This window comes from Grus americana, chromosome 2, assembly GCF_028858705.1.
Source record: "Grus americana isolate bGruAme1 chromosome 2, bGruAme1.mat, whole genome shotgun sequence".
Lineage (NCBI taxonomy): Eukaryota > Metazoa > Chordata > Aves > Gruiformes > Gruidae > Grus > Grus americana.
Window position 1 is genome coordinate 141331684 of NC_072853.1, and position 17341 is coordinate 141349024.

The window sequence follows — 17341 nt, forward strand, 5'->3', positions numbered from 1 at the left end:
TCCGAAGGGCTGGTTTAAGCTTCAGGAGAGTCTTTTAGTGAAAAGTGGCTAGCGTCAGTGTTGCTATCTGTTAAAGCATTTTGTATTTGCAGTAATTTCTGTACATGTGGCTTTTGATTCATTACAATGTAATGTATTTAATTAATTACAACAAGATTTAATTGATTGCAACATCCTTAGCTTTCTCAGGACAGCATAAGTTTGTCTGTAGTCTTCCCTTTAGTCTGTTTTGTTACCTATAATACTCCTTCCTTTGACACAGATGGCCACAAACCAGAGCTTGTTCTGGTTAGGAAGCTAAACCATTGACGGAGTCAAACCTTTCTTGGATGCAGTTCTACCTATTTACAAAGAACATGCAAACTCCTCTTTCTCTGACTGCAGATGCAATCAAACCACCAAAGACAGTATCTTTGCTTATAGCATCACATTTTTTTGTTCAGTACCCCCGATAAGCTCTCCCTTTAGGCATTTTTGCCTAGATAGCTTCCTTTTAGCTGCTGTGTTTAGAGCCCATTTCTGTCTGTGTTTCAGCTAGCTTGTTTCCTTGTACATGCATACCCACAAATACACCCTTACCCAAAGCAATAACCAGCAGTACCATCTGCCACATTATTCAAGATTTAGAGTGTACTTTTGTCTTGTCTCGGAAACCTGTATTACCTCATCAAAGAACTTACTTGGCTCTGTTATCTCAAATGAAGGGTGGTGGTGACTTCCATCAGCTTCAATGACTTTTCTCCCAATCTTCAACAATAATACATCATATTCACCCTGCCTTTGCCCTTACAGGATTTTCTACTTGCTTATCTTTCATTTATCTCTGTATTGCTTTATTTGGCATTAAAATACAGAATGGAGGTTCTGGGGCTAGATTCCTCTCTCACTGATGCAGCCACTATCTTCTGTCTCCACAGATACTAGATAGTGGAGATACTTTTGATGCACATCTATAAATGAAAGAAGAGATAGAGCCTTGGTTTTCATTATTTTTGTCAACTCGTGCTAGGTTTTTTGTTTTGGTTTGGTTTATTTTTTTATTTTTCTGATACCTGAACTCTTTTTAGTTGACTTTTAAAGAGAGGTGGTAACTTTAAGCAGCACTGAGGGAGAAGACAGAGCTATCTGAGAACCGCAAGGAAATTACATCTAAATTAAGAGAGTAGAAGTTAAAGCCATGTTTTTGTCTATCAAACAATCATCTCTGAAATTAGGCAAATAATGCTCTCACAGTTAGGAAGATATTAACTGCTAAAGCTTTTAGCTGTTTTCCCTGTCAAACAACATCTGATATCCAACAGCCATGCTGACAGGGATTCACTTATGTCATAGACTTTCTTTGGGGAGAAATACAAAGAAACATATGGGTCAGTATGACCCACCCCTTCATTACAACTGTGGAAATGCAGTTTTTTTACAACAGAATAACATCTCGGTGATACCTTGGTTGTCAAAAACCACAATTATAGTCATTGTTTATGCATTAGGGAAACCTCATCCTAAATCTGGCACCATATGGGGGTGAAAAGAGCAGCTGCTGACATTTCAGGATAATCATTATGATCTAGCTGCAGATATGACTCAGCATGATGAGCCTGACAACAAGAAGGGGAAAAAAAGCAAAGCAGCATGGGCAGGTTTCAAATGTCGCTTCAAGGCACCAGCCCAAACGCATTTCCAAGGGGAGAGACTTTCAACACACACAGAGTGGGACAGCTCCTTATGAGCTCCACACCGAGAGCCTGGACAGGACTCCAGACCAACATAACCAGAAGGGTTGTTTATATTTGTGTGTGTTGTAATCCAAGGGAGAAAAATAATTTTTAACTGCCCGGGAAGAGTTTTGGAATATTGTTTTTTGCGAAAAATGAAACTATGCCAAGCAAAACTATGCAAGCAGCCCCACCTCCTTGTTTTCAACCCCTCTCTGAAGCACTAGCTCATCACTTTTCAGTGAGTTTGGAGTTCAACGGATTCCTTTTGATCAGAAAATAACAGAGAGATTTGGTTTCTTCCATGCAGCCCCACTGGTATTATTCAGCATCCCTGAGTTCTTTCACCAGGCCACTACCTTCTCCACTTTCAATCTACCTATTCCCTTCCTATGACGTCTGCAGAAAATCTCATCGTTGATGACCTTCTGAATGTTTTACTCTCTGACCTTTTTCTGCCCCTCTGTTCTTGGACTGTTGATTTCCCAAGGCAGGGATGTTCTTCTTCTGCATATATCTGAAACACAGATATGCTTTCACTGTCATGGGTGAATCATTGTGACAGAAGGACTTCAGGAAAATGCTAGACTGTTGCTACATATGTCCAAAGCCAAGTTCTGGTGCATTAGATCGGGCAACAAATAATAGTTGTGTTTACTCCATAAATCTGTAATCCACAAACCTTATGTCAGTCTCAGGCTTTTGGTCTGAAAGAGTGTGTCATTTTTAAGGAAGAATTCATATGCTCTAACCTCTGACTTGGTGAGAGGCATATCCATTAGAAAACCAAAATGCAAATGCTTCCTTCAGAAAATGCTCATTTTGGCAATTGATGAGGAGGTTCAAGCAGCACCTGTCTCAAGGCTGAGATTTGCTCATACTTTTATCGTAGGGCTGTTCATATCACCCATTCATCCTATGGTGGGGGCATGCCTGAATTAGGATGGATGCAATTCCTGGTTTGTAGGAGGCCACAGGGCCTTGGGCAAAAATGATGCTAAGATCAAGCTTCTGGACACCTTTTTGCAGCTTGCAATTCATTGCCTCCCTCTGACTGAGGGCTTCAGTGAAGGATGTGACAGCAAAGTGTGGCTATTGGTTGGAAAGTTAGCCTGGCCCAGAAACCATAAGTTGGGCATTTCTCCTTTATTCTTAAAAAAAAAAAAAAAGAAAAAAAAAAAGAGTCATATATAGAATCAATTGAATAATAAATTGAGGCCCACAGTTGATTTGTAGGTACATACTAAGTTTTTCAAAACACTGCAGGGAATTTAAATGTGCGTCACAACCTCTCCTGTCCCATTTTGAAAGAGTTTGTTATTTTGGCAATTTTTGTAGATTCTTCCATAGCTCAAATATTCTTTTTGCTTCTAATATTATATAAATTTTCAGATACACATTAGGAGCTCAACTCCCCAAATTCCTGTCATGCCAATTCGAAAAGATACTGTTTACCAGCTGATAAATATATTTCAATAATTTTCCTGCCTACTTTTGGCTGTGTAGGAGGGAAATGAAGCTAAAGAGTCTATGACCTGTGCTCTTATAGTAGACAACTGAATATTTATGTGTTTATAATGGATATATGTTCAAGGTTCAGCATTGCTATCTGTACCTATTATTACTGTTGTGTTATCATCATTATTATTTTGCACTGTGGTAAAGATCCCCCTAAAGATCAAAGTCCCTTTGTATTGGAGTCTGCATGAAGAAAACGAGAGGCCCTGCTCCCATGCTAATCACCTCTGCTCATGCTTCCACCTCACAGGCATTTTACTTATGAAGTGGCCTCTGAATGTACAGTGTTGGACATCAGGGATGGAAAACACCTATCAGCTGAACTAGCTCTGTCCTGCTGTTCACCCAGTTCTTTGGAGAATATGGCTATGGCTGCATCTTTGCGGATGCATGGCTACATCTGTTTTCCTATAATTTGGCTTGTGTACATACTCTATTGGTTGCTCTACTCTTTAATGACTTGGACATTTTATCTAATGTATTCTTGCCCAACATTGAGATCTCATCGCTGTAAAGGCTAAGTATTATGTGACTTGATTGGCATCAGGGATTATTTGGAGAGAGTTCTCTGCAGTTCAGGACAAGGGATGTGATTGATTGGTGCTGAAGGTTGAGAGCTATATGAATATGGAGAGTTTTCATCCTGTGTGGTGTACTGCAATGAGCTGGTGCTTCACTGTTCTTCTGGAGAACCTGCTTTTCTGTGATGCTAGCCGGTTTTGGTGCATAAATACAACAAATGTAATTTTTCTTGCAGAGAAGCAATAAGTGATTCTAACTTAACGTGGACCCTCTAGATAATTGCTCTCATTGTTATTTGAAAACCAGTATAGTTCCTTCACAGTAAGATGACATCCATTGTGCAATCAAAGACCATTGCTTACTGGAAAGGCCATTTAGATAAAGCTGTGGCATACATTGTAGAACTGTTAACTCAGGACAGAAACACATTTATGACTGAGGTGTCAAAAATAACTGCTGAGTTGCATTGTGTGTTCAGGAGCTTTATTGCTTCATGTTTTTCTTGATCTTTTGTGTGATCTGTTATAAAGAATGGGAAAAAATACAATGCATTGGTTATATCTGTTACACAGGCAAGATCGTGCGTTGTGGCTGGCTGACATACTCTGTCAGATGACTGAAACTGATGTGAATAAAATATAAGATTTTTGCTCACCTCCAACAACACTGACAAAACTATTGCAATGTCTTAACTGAACCTTCATTCTCAATGTTCTCTTGACTCCACAGCCTACGTTGGGAGAACTGTGTTCATGGCAGCCACGGTTAGAAGAGGCAGCTGTTTTTCCAGCTGCAATGTTGCAATCATCGTTTAGATGCCAAAGCAGAAAAAGTTGTTTTTTTAAAAACAACAATGGTAGCAAAAGCTGTCCTTCTAACAAATGTATGGTATTATTCCTCAATTCGTTTTTCAGACATTATGTTTCTCTTTCTACTTAACAGTATACAGAAGGAAACAATAAAACTTGCATCACAGATCTGAAGAGTAGTTTTTGGGCTGTGCCCTCATGCTGGTCTAGAGGAAAATAAGGAGCAGGAGGCTAAGCCAAGAACATGTGTGGAGACTGGCACCGTGAAAATACTCCAAATTCCTGGTCCGATCCCCGCTGCTTTTTGTATGCCCACTCTAGGCAATGTGACAATGTGTTTGCTTACTGGTTATATCACCACTGGAGACAGAATGTCCTCTGGGGCTCCTCCAATAGGAGGATGATTTGTTGGTTTAGCAATCATTAACTCATCCCTATTTTTTTTTAACACAAATTAGAGTCGGCAGTAGAATAGGCTCATGCTGCTCAGTGGCAGCTCCTTGGCAGCTCCTTTATGCTCTCTGGTTAGGTCCCCTATGCCAACCAACACATGGGCTTCAGCAATTGTTTGGAGTGCTTCAGCTGGCTGGTAATCAGACATATCTTCCCAGAGCTGTGCTGGCAGGTAACTGAAAGACCTCTCAGAAAACATGTAGGGTTTTCCTTCAAACCACTAAGGCATATATTAGCTAAGTTATTTACAACTGGAAGTAAGCAGCTGGACACCATGTATGCGTTTATCTAATCATCTAGTAGGACAAGAATTTGAGGTTGCCGAGCAGTTATAACCAGAGTATTTAGGTACATGCAAGTAGTTTCAGTTTAGCATGAGGTCAGTAGTCTCCACTGATTTCTGAGGCCTTGATGGGAAGGTATCTGTAACATTCAAAAGGCTGCTGACAACATCAATCAAAACCTATTATGTGACACGTTATTTGCTTGGAGATCTGCTGTGTTAAGGTTCCATGTGGTTGGAATCAGATCATTTTAATTGTTATCATATGTAATTGTCAGCCACATAATCGCGTCTGACCGATCTTTAACAGTGTTTGGTTTTCAGACTTCTTTCCTGAGGCCCGAGCTCTTTGTGGATTACTTCAGTGGTCTTTTTCATATCAAAAGAAAAACTAAAGTTTTCAGAGACTGGACATCGCAGTGATCCTACATCTAAACAATAGAGTGTCTGATGTTAAACCAACATTGTAATCTGACTTCCCCAAAAATTTCAGAGCTCATTATAAAATGCTATTTAGCTGTAAAAGCAGCAATGGAACCTTTTGTTCTGACCATGCAAAAGGAAATAGACAGATTCTGCTTTTAGTCACATTGTTTTGAATGGATTTACTCTCTGGTTTTGCTAATGTAACTGGCTCAGCAAGTTTCCGGGAGATACAATATGCTACAAAATGGAACAGGGGGGAGGATGCTAACAATTATTAATTTTTATTATTTGATAGAAGCAGAAAGTATCTGAAGATATATTGTGGCTCTACTTATTTTAAAAATAACACCGAAGCACACTTAATGCGACCACGTAGTTCAAAGCATATGTGGTGGCAGTATTTTCATCATTAGTCTATTAGCATTTGCTAAACTTAGATGAGTTCCATTCCTTCACTGAATTTCACCTCAGGTTTGTATCTCGCAAATAAGGGCTGTTCTCTCCAGCAACTTGTAGTGTTGCAGGACAAATTGGATTGTAGACTTTATTACACTTTCTAAATGTTTGATAAACTTTTTATTTCATAATAGCCCTTAAGGTAAGATTAAACAATGATAATCCACCTCCTTAGAAGATGGTTCTTAATAAGCAATTGTCTTAACGAGACATAACACAGTCAGATAAGGAAATGTTGGCTCTGGTAAATTTGCATACATTCATACTCATACAATATGATCAATTTGTCTGCTTGTATGTCTTTACACTATCTCCAGTTATCTTATGTTAAACAAAAAACTCTGGTTTTGGTTAAAGCATGTCTTCCTCTTGGCCTTAAGAGATCATAAAATGTATCTGGTATATCCCTGGAAAGTTCTTCCCAACAGATAAGCATCTTTATTGTTAAAAAGGCACCTTACTTTCAGTCTGTCTGGCGTAAGTTTCCAGCCCACGGTTCTCCTGCTAGATGGAAGAGTAATTTCTTACTTGGTATTTCCCCCTCTGTGAATTACTCATGTACAACTCACCTCTTCCCATCTTCTTTCTGGTAAACTAAACAGATGGAAGTTTTAAAATTTTTATTTATTTATTTATTTATCTTTTAAACTGCAAGGAATTCTCCTTTGAATGATTTTGTGGTTCTTTCCCATACCATTCCCGATTTCTGTTTGACTGCCCAGTCTTCACCATTGTATACCATCCTGCCAAACTCATGTCATTCACAGATTGTATTTAGGGATATGTTTACATGACCATTGGTGAAATTGCTAAAGAATATTAGGCCTTGTACAGAACCCAAGGGAACATTGGGAACATTCACTCAATCTGAAATCCCAGCTGATGCCTAGCTTTTGAGATCTGTCAGCCAGTTTTTAATCCATTTGATATGTGCTTTATTTCTATTACACAATGCTAAAATCATAATAGTGTGTCACTTTCTGTGGATATTAATTTAACCCTTCCTTTCTCCTTGTTCCTTCTGTACTACTGCAGTAGCTGAGTGCCTTCTACATAGAATGAATATCATTAAAGAAGTCCTATTGAAGAGACTTCACAGTATACCTGGCACTTTCCCTACATCAGGATTTAACAACAAATAGTTTATTTGACTATTGTGCAGATTTTGTTACTGGTTGAATATCTACTTGACTAAACTGTTATCAATAGAGGATCTGATGGTGTAGATGCTTAACTGCAGATATTGATTGTGAGTTACCTTCCAGTCTTCACTTTGATTTGAACAAAATATTATAGTATACATCCAGAAAGTATAAAAAGAAAAGCCATTAATGACACACACAAACAAAGACAATATTACATTTGAAACTGTGGCTCCGAATTTCAAAGCATGATGAATTTAGTGTGTCATGCTAAAAGCTGATCCATTGTGAGTGCTAAAACCAGCATATATACTATTGAAATCAGGAACCTATGTTGTTGGTATTCTTGAAGTTACATAATTGAATGAGACGTGCATAACCAATTTAACTATAATGCAATGACAAGGAAATTAGCTTCTACAAGCTTCGACTATTCAGTATGTTTAATGTACCTAGAGCCCCAAAATACATGTATTTATTACCAGACCCTGTGGATAAACAGAAGTAAATCGTCCCCAAGAAAACCTGCTGATACCCGTATGCTGTAGTTGGCAGTCAGATAAGTTGTTTTCAGTGCAACTACTGTAGAGTATTGTACCTAGAGTCTGAAAGATGTTACATACAAGACTAAGTTAGCAATGCTGAAAAACTCGGTCCTTTAGCTAATATATATTGATACTAACAATATGTATAACATAAATATGGCTAAATGCAGCATAACTAATGTGTAATTAGTATAACAGTGTTAGGTAAGTGCAAAAGGAGCTGAGAGGAGTTAAATGTTCACAAGGCAAAGGTCTGCGTATCTTCATGACCCTGCTGAAGCTATTACAGGTTTTCTGTCCTCCAGGTTCTGCAGAGAAAGTGAGGAATAATTATCATATCTCTGATGCAAGACTTCTTCATTTGCATCAGATTTGAATTGCTGGGCAGGGAGAGGGGGGTTGGTTTGTGGGGTTTTTTTTTATGTGTGTATCTCTGGCAGCTCCTCTCTAGTTACTCACCTGAAGAAGACACTTAGATACGTGATTTCCTTAAAAAATAATGGGGTAAATTAAGGCAAAGTCTAGGAAAAATGGTGCTTTAGCCTAGAAGGAATTTCAGTTGTGAACAAAAATCTTAATTCTGTCCAATAACAAATCCTTTTTTGACTGCAGCCACCTCAAAAATGGACATCAGGCAGATCAAACGACTCCTGAACTCTGGAGGGCATTGATGCTCTTCAGCTTTGAAAGTAAGTAGGGATATTGTTGCAATAACTTGGGATATTGACTACAAATCAGATGATGGCTCTTGATCATTTTCTTGCAGATCACTAGCATGAAAGGGGATTTGTGAAAAATAAACATTTCCACCTCCCTCAAACAGTAATAAAAAAAATCCAGCAAAACAAAGAAGCAGTTGGCTAAATTCAGCATTCACATACATGTGCCATTTCCCGTTTGTAATCAATGAAAAACTTCTGTATACACCCCAGGGCAAAATCTGGCTCATCATATGTAACGCTTTAACATTAATTTAGGATGATTAATGATCAAGTCAGTAGCTGTGTAATATTTGTGAATTCTATTCTACCACTGCTTAACTTTATATTATTTTTAAATTTACAGCTGCCATGGAAAATGACCAGAAATCTACAATCTGAGAAAATCCATCCATCATCTTCAGGCAGTCTTCCAATCTGTTAGCTTTAGCTGCTACTAATAAGTGTCTCAGTCCAGGAAAAGCAATTATTACGATGTTTCACAGAATAGCTTCCAGATAGCATATGATGTAAACTGCTCTTGGGCAACATTTCTTCTAAGGAAGCAGTCTTTTTTTCTTCAGTAAGCAACGTTACCAATGCAAGTGCCATAAAAACAGAGGTTGAGAAGCAGAGCTGTTGGAAATGAGGATTGACCATAGCTACTGTGCCCATGTACACCTTCCAAAGACTTGGATCACTATGCTTTGTAAAGCCCTTATTATGGATTTTATCGGTGTGTAGACTCTTTGAGTAAGGATGTGATCAAGATGTAGTCACTACCATGCTACATCACATAGGGCCACATCGGGCATCCTGTTTTGACTGAAGGTTCATGTCCAGAAAGTGATATTTCATCTACTGTCTAACGTACATAATCCACAATACAAAACAAGCCCAAACTCAGTGCATTAGCATTTCTATTTTATTTCTTGCTATTTTGAGGCCCTTAATAAAAATGCAGCATTATTGCAGCTGCTGGCTGCATCAGTACCTCGATCGGTACGCTTGCACGTGGCAGTCACTTGCATTTTTTTTTTCCAGTGCTTTGTCTCTGCAGCATGTGGACATAAGGGAGCTGCCACCTGAGAGCATCGCTGTGAAGGTGTTCACTGGCCTGGAGAGATGGAGGCCTCCTCAAGGTAATAATGATGCGTTGTTAGGTAAGTTAGGTGGATATCCTGCAGATGTAGACAGGCCAGTGAAGGAACTCAACTGAGCTCCAAATGCAGAGAGCTTCCTCTTAGAGAAGGGGAAACCAAACAAGGAGAGCATCAAAGGAGCAGTGTGTGGTTTATCTAGGAGTAGCCTTCACCTACAACTATCTTCACTGTAACCTGATTTCTATAATGAGGGATCTCTGGCAAGAGATCGAGGAGGAAAAATTGACAACTCCTTTATGACACCAAACATACATTGGCAAAGCTCTACTTTAGGCCTTTAGAGCCAATACATTTAGGGTCAGTCAGATAATCATATGGTGGCATCTTACCAAGCCTCTCCGATTAGTTTTTATTCAAAGTTCCTTGCTACTAGTTCCTGGCTGTTCTTCACGTGTCTTTGTAAGCAGATGTTAGCTCATGAGTAACTTTGGAATCAATTCAGTCTGCCTCTGCTAGACTCCTTGATCTTGATGGCTGTTGTTAGCAGATGACATTCAGCATGCTTCCAGACACCCATCTACCTCATCAGACTGAATGACTAGTCTGTTCAATTCCACTTTTGTAGCATATTATAGATCGTCTTGGTGTGTTTGGATTTCTGATTGCAGACTTGCTTTCTGAACCTTGAAGAATTTGACACTAAGAGGAAAGCATGGTCTGGATTCCTTCTGAAAATTTCAGATGAATGTGCTAGATCTTTCTGCATAATATGTAATCCAAACCTAGATACCTATTTACTTTGCAAGCAAAATTTTGGTCTTGAATACCATTGCCGAGTTGTTTTCTAGGAGAAATGAGATCAATGGGACCATGGTATGCTTATAATCTTGGTTTGGCAATTGGTTCTTAATTAAGGAGATACATATACTGGAGAGTTAGAAACCATAATTTACCTGGCTTAAAAGATGATGTTTGGTATATCAAGATATTTGTTTTAAATCATCAAAGCTATTTTGGCCAGCAGATGTGCATACACATACCTGTTCTTAAAATATGTGTAAGCGTTCATCCTAATATACGTGCATTCCTTATATATATTATTTGGATATAATTTGTACATCATTGTTCCTTATAAATATGTAAAATTCCTTCTTACATATACATAAACATACATATACACATGTTCCTCCTCAATATGTCCTCTTGCCTTTAATTGTTGAAGACTGATGGATGCCAGCAAGCAATCTAGTTTTGACATCTAATAATAGGGTAAGATACATTGCTGAAAGGTCAGCAGTCGGTGTTTGGGAGTTCTTGGTCCCCTGGACACCCTGAAAATAAGTGTGTGGAAAGGCTGATCTTGCCATAAGGCTTGTGAGCCGATCAGAGTTTGACTATAGGCAAGTCTACACTCTTTATGCAAGGCATAGGCAGTTTAAAATATTCATCAACTTAGTTACGTGTCCTTTGTTCTCCTGGGCAGTAGTTCTACTGTAGTGAGATGGAAGATGTTAAAATTAGTTATTTTTCCCCAGATGGGGGGAATGAGAGCTTCTGCCTTACCAAATTTTTTTTTTTTGCTTCATGTGAACTATTTTTGGGCATTAGTGATGAAATATATTAAAATGTGATGATGAAATTGTGAGCAGGAAACATTTAACGGTGCCTGCTTGATTCCTGACAGCATTATGCTATCTGTAATGATGAGAAAGGTAAAAAAAAAAGAAAAAAAAAGACATTTCATATTTGGCAGATGCTCTGTAGCACTAACAGAAAGAAGTCTAACAGTCAGACCGTTTCAAGGCTAGAAATTATTATAGGCCTAGTGAACTGAAAAAGCACTACTTCTTGCTGTCTATTATAGTAGAACATTCTTTTAATTAAATATGTAAATGAAGATGTGTATGAGCAATAAATATCAAGTTTAAAGTCATGCTTTGCCATTAGTTTGAAACCAGAAATCATGACTGCTTTCCCAGAGACATCCATTTGCAGTGAGAGTGATTCTGGTCTTTTTGGTATTACTCTGTTATTTTACAGCGATGTGCTCAGCCTGTAAAGTACATGCCATTAACAAATAGATTTTTCTTTTTTTCATCTAGATATTAATTTTTTTCTATAAGACAATCTTGTTCCCTAAATCTTTACAGACCTATCACTCAGTCTTTGACAGTTCTTTATCTCTTCCTAAAGCAAAAAGTCAGAGAGAAAAAAAGGAGCTCTTATGCCTAAGAACTTGAAAATTACTCTGGTCTAGATGCCACTAAAGCACAAGTGTAACAGTACATATTTTCAACAAATAATGACTAGATGTAGAATACAACATTCCAGACACACCAGATTGTATTCAAATTCATACGAGTGTTTTGTCTGAGTAGTATACCCTCCTGAGAGGTGTGGGAAAATGGGTGGCATTTTTGCAGTTTTCTGCTTTGCAACTTATCGAGGTCCCCAAAGTCATGTTTCCCTACATTGTTCCTTTGTACTTGCTGGGTTTGTCAGAAGAGATGTGTGAATGAAAACAGATCTGAATTCTGCACTGCTTTTGGGGCTTGGTTCAAAGAGGATTGGCAGCCATAGAAGGATCTCAGCAAAGGCTTCCATGACTCTAGTCATGTCATTAATGAAGACCTTTTGAACATTTTGGTCTTCAGCCTTCCATAGGAAGAGGAATAATGATCCTGCCTTTGAAAAGGGTTTTGAAATTGCCAGAGATGGAGATATTAATCACTGTTATACCTCCTTACAAGCAGTAAGAAATGAAATAGCGTTTAACGGAAAGACTGTGTTTTATTATATTTACAACAATAGAACTGGAATATAACCTTTTTATTTAAAAATCAAGCTGCAGATTAGGTTTTGATTGCAGTATTTTGTACTGAAAATAAGAATAATGGAAGCAATTAAGTATTCATAGTCCTGCTCTCAAACAAACACCTTCCATGGTGAGCCTGTTTATGCAACTGAGTGTGCCATACAATTGTTTTTATTACCTTCTTATAAAACAGCCTGTATAAACCACTTTTTTTTTATTGTTTCTTTGTGTATTGTTGAGCGTGTTTGCATTCTAAAGGGCTTTGCCTCATTAAAGCAATTACTGTAAACTTGCTGTAGTTTGTTGCTTTTTTCCCCCTTCTTCCTCTGAGCACTAGAAGTATTCATAAAGAGCTCTTGCCCAGCCAGGATGTTCTGTGTCTCCCAAGGCTAGCAGTGGGAAGCTTCATTCTGAGGATAAAAAAATCTGCAGAGATTTTCTTTATCTGGAGCATCAAACCAGCAGTGAGCCTGAACAGGGGGAGGGAAACATGGTTGCACTCTGCTTGCTCTAGCATCCTCTGCCCTCCCTCTTCTTGACACAAGCATGAGAAAAGCAGAGACTTCCAAGTCCAAGCTTTGCCATGTGAGGGGAGGAAATAAAAGAAAGATGGATGGGTCTGTTATGGGGCAAGATTTTGATTGATTCTCATATGGGTTTTGTTGTTTTCAAGGGGGAAGGCCATTCTTCACCCCTGCCCATGACAGTCCTCACCCTCTGCCCACATCTAGGATTCACTTAATCAGATGGAAGGCACCTCCAGCTTCTCCCCATAATACCTCAGGCACCCCTGCTCAGCTGGTGAGGTGTAACATATGTATAACATCTGCCAAGGATTTCAGCAATTTGTTTCCTACTGGTGGTGGGGGGATGAAGAAAGAGAACTTTCTAGAGTTGCACCTGGGTGAGCATAGCTACAAGTTAACTGAAACCATGTTGAAAAAAAAAATCAGAGCCTATGCTGTGGAAAGGCTGATGAAGTAGTCTCCAATATTTTTCCCTGAATCAACAAAAACTTACTAGAAAAGTGAAGACTCGCAGGTGGAGAAACCTACTGAAGATCGACAGGTAAAGGGGACAGGGAACACAGATGGCTGGGAGCTTTCTGAAGTAATGTCCTCAAATGCTAATTTGTCAAACCCAGGACTTTCAATGGGAAGATGTTCACTGGTCCAATGACTTTCTGGTTGAAATAAGAGATCTTCATTTGCTACTTCAGGGCAGCCAGAAGTTCCTGGGTAGGATATTTAGATCCAAAACAGGAGACCACATGTAGGGCTATAGTCTTTTTAAGTTGACCCAGGGACATGAAATTCAGCACCCCACAGCCCGGGTGCATTCTGGGCTGCTGACTACATCAAAATGACATTTCTCCTATTGCAGATGCTCCAGTTTGCATAGGTGATGTGGCAGTCATTAGGCAAGAGAGTGAAAGAACTTGAGCTGGTAGTCCAGGAATTAGATCACCGTGCTGGGAGGAGCAGATGGAAGTCCAGGCCTCTTCTCAGATTGACATGTCATTACTTGTACAAAGTGAAACAGCTTCAGCCAGGGAAATGAGCAAAAGCACCCCACCCTCCTCCAGCATATCGAGCTGATCTTGAAGAGCAGATTTTATTCTTATTTCTACATAGAAATGTTTTTTTACCCAGTTTTCCAACAGCTCCAGTGAAAGACTTATTCCCTGGCTGTTGACTGCCCTGAGCAGGCCCTATCTGAAAGGCTTCGGTAGCATCCTGAAGTGGAACAGCAGGGACCTTCTTGAAACTGTGAGATATTTCACTCTGCAGGGAAACCACTTTCGTACCCAGCTCTAATAAGGAACAAGTCATTGAAAAATAATAATAAAAAAAGATTTTAAGGCCAGGAAAGTATATAGCACTGTGGCACTCAATAAAGGGGCCCTTTATTTTCAGGAGTGTGCTGAAGTAACGAATATGAGTCTCTTGATATCTATAGAAATGCTAAACAGAGCCGCAGGGAGAAGAATTAGTCAGGGAGAAAGTTCTGCAGTGTGCTTGGGGGCAGCCCCGGGTGAGGAAAGCCATGATTATTACTGCTGTCAAAAAACACGCAGTGCCATACCCACAGAGGTTCCTCCCTTCAGACTGCAAACCCAGAGAGCTGGAGATGCTTATTCCTCACCATCCCATAGCCTTTTCAGTCCTTCACTTCTGCGTAAAGGAATTTTAAAAGCTCAGTGGTGCAAGCAGCTGCCTGACCCCACTAGGGTGCTGTGGTGAAACACGAGGGACCATAGAAACCTGATGGGCTTTGTTAGGAAACCAGTAGAGAAACTTCGGTGCATGAATGTAGGAAAATGAACTTAATCCTGCTTTCCTGTTTCATGCAAACTCCCATTTAACTGGAATGTTACCATATTACATTCGCTAGTATCGCTACGAACAGCAGGCTAACTCTTACTTGCAAACCAGACGGATATTCCAGTGGTGACTGCAAAGGGTTAATCCAGAAATCTATAATCTCTCTCCTTTCCTGGTGAGTTGTTGCTCATGCTGTTGGCTTTAATCCCTGGGAGGTGCCGAACACCTACCTTTCAGCATCCGACTCCAAATCTCTATTCTTTAAATAAACCCAAACCATAAAACCATAAATAATTCTTTTCTTTATGATCATGTAACTTCTTAGAGAAAAGAATTCCCTCCAAATGCCCACACCAGTTCTGAGTTTGCCTTAATATTGTTTTTATTGCGGTTATATTACTTCGATGCAAGATTGTTCAAAACATCTGCATTGTTATCAGAGCTGCTATGATTTACATGTCAGTAACTGCAAGTCTGTCTTACAGCTTTAAAAGTGCTCACGTCAGCACCACCTCTCCTTATCTCGACACCATCACACTGCTCCACTATATCTAACTCTAAAGAAGTGGTTTGTATTTATTTGTTGGTTGTCTTGATGATTTTGGAAGCTGCCAGTGACTTTCCTAATTCAATAATGCTGCTACTACAGCATTAATCATTCATCATATCCTGAAAGCAAAAGTGGAATGATTTAAGAACAAAAGGATTTAAAGAAAAATAAACACATGACCCACTGCGGCTGCTTTGGGGAAAGTAGCAATATATGCATGGCAAAGGCAGTAATGAATAGCATCTGCTTTATCTGTGGAAGAGCAAACAGTTGTAGACATTGATCATTTCTCAAAAAGAGTGGTGTTGACCAAAAACATGGAGGAAAGCCATCCAGAAGCTATTTTGTGCAAATGAAGTGCAGATTTGTGTATATGAGTCGATACCCCATTTGCTGTTTCCTTTCATTAAAACCACAACATTAGCACTGGAAAATGATTATAATGGTTACAGTCAAAGCCACTGTAATGCTCAATTCACAGAGAACTCAGTGAGGGCAGGGGAGGAAAAAGAAATCCTTCAGATCTCAAAAAAGTGTGCTTTCATGTAATGAAGCTCTAGTGGAATAGGCTCAGGTATCTTATCTTTTCTTACTCTCACTTGCCTATTGTGTAACTCTTTCATTGCACCCTATTACCACCTCGGTTTCCTTGCTGTACTGAGGCCAAATCCCGCTCTTCGCAAGAGGAGCTCCAGTGGGCCAAAGCAATTCATGGTGTCTCTTGGCTGACTTGGTCTTGAGGGTTATTTTAGCCCCCTGGCTCCTAGAGGCAGAGCTCTGCACCCCCCAGCAGCCACGCATGCCTGGAGTCTGCCCGGTGCTTCACGCTGACCTTGTCCCATGCCCCTATCCACGAACAAAATGAGTGTCCAGGAATTGTGCAAACTAATACTAGGGGAAACGGCTTTGCTTTACATCCTGACATGTCTCCATATGTGAAGAAGGGCTTCTGTTCAGGCGTACGTGTCTGGAAATTGCTATTCATTACTCAGTGCTTGTGAGGGGATTGCTCCGGTGAGATGCTCACAGGAGGAGGGATGCAGGATTATGCCCTACAACAGTGATGTTCGGTCTTGGAGCAGCTGACTGAGGAGCTCTTTGTTTTTCCCTATTTAATGTTGTCTTGTTGCTCACTTTCCTTGCTATGAGGCGACTACTCCCAAAATTACGCAAGCTTTCCATGTGGGGCCTGAGCTTTTTTCTCAACAAAACCAAGAGCAAAACTTCCACTGGCCTCAGTGGCAGGGGACGGGAGCCCAGGCTCCACTGTGCCTACAGCTGTCCAGTGAAATCCTCCTTAAATTGCCCTTCCAAGCCATCCCTTTCCCTGGAGGTACTCAGGAGCAGATCTATCTTGCCTTTTAAATCCATCAAACCTGCCACCCAAGCCAACAAAGTCCTTGTTGTCCTGAGCAGCACAGCATCCCCTCGCTAATGAGGGACCTTTCAGACACACACCTTGATGATACTTCCAAAGCAATGATGTAAAAAGTCTATTAGCCAATTTGTTACTCAGGTTGCCCACCTCTTCCCTCGTAAGATGGCTATAAAGGGAAAAGGGCAAGTGAGATTTCTTGGCGTCACTTTTAGACCCGAGTTAAGTTTGGCGAATGGCTGGTCCCGAGAGCTGACTCCCCTCTTGCCTCCTGTAAAGCTGCAGCCCCACGCTTGAGCATAGCTGGGGTTTGGCACACTAATGCTCTACCTCTGCATTGCTGGGAGAGGCCACTGAAAATATACAATCCCCAGACGGGAGCGATTTAGTGAAATTAAAAACAGACAGGGGGCATTGAAACAAGGAGGTGTCAAATGTTCCCCCTGCCCCACCAAGATTTTGATGTGGCTGCTCTGTATACCTGTCTGTCTCCTCTTCGCTGCTGTCTAAGTTTGAAAGTTAAAATGCGCAGAAGGAGTGGAATTAGAGCAAAGACACACACACCCCCTCACAGACACACACATGCGCTTTTAATTGTATGTTATTACCA

The 17341-nt window shown here is 40.0% G+C and overlaps 1 long non-coding RNA gene across 3 annotated transcripts in view; it reads left to right on the top strand.

Moving 5' to 3' along the window:
• The window catches only part of LOC129202777 (uncharacterized), a 41383-nt gene extending 28647 nt beyond the window's left edge, over positions 1-12736 (top strand). For all 3 annotated transcript variants that reach the window (XR_008575830.1, XR_008575829.1, XR_008575828.1), the window contains exons 2-3: positions 8479-8555; positions 8932-12736. This is a non-coding gene — a long non-coding RNA (uncharacterized LOC129202777). The remainder of the gene's footprint in view (positions 1-8478; positions 8556-8931) is intronic.
• The last annotated feature ends 4605 nt before the right edge of the window (positions 12737-17341 follow it).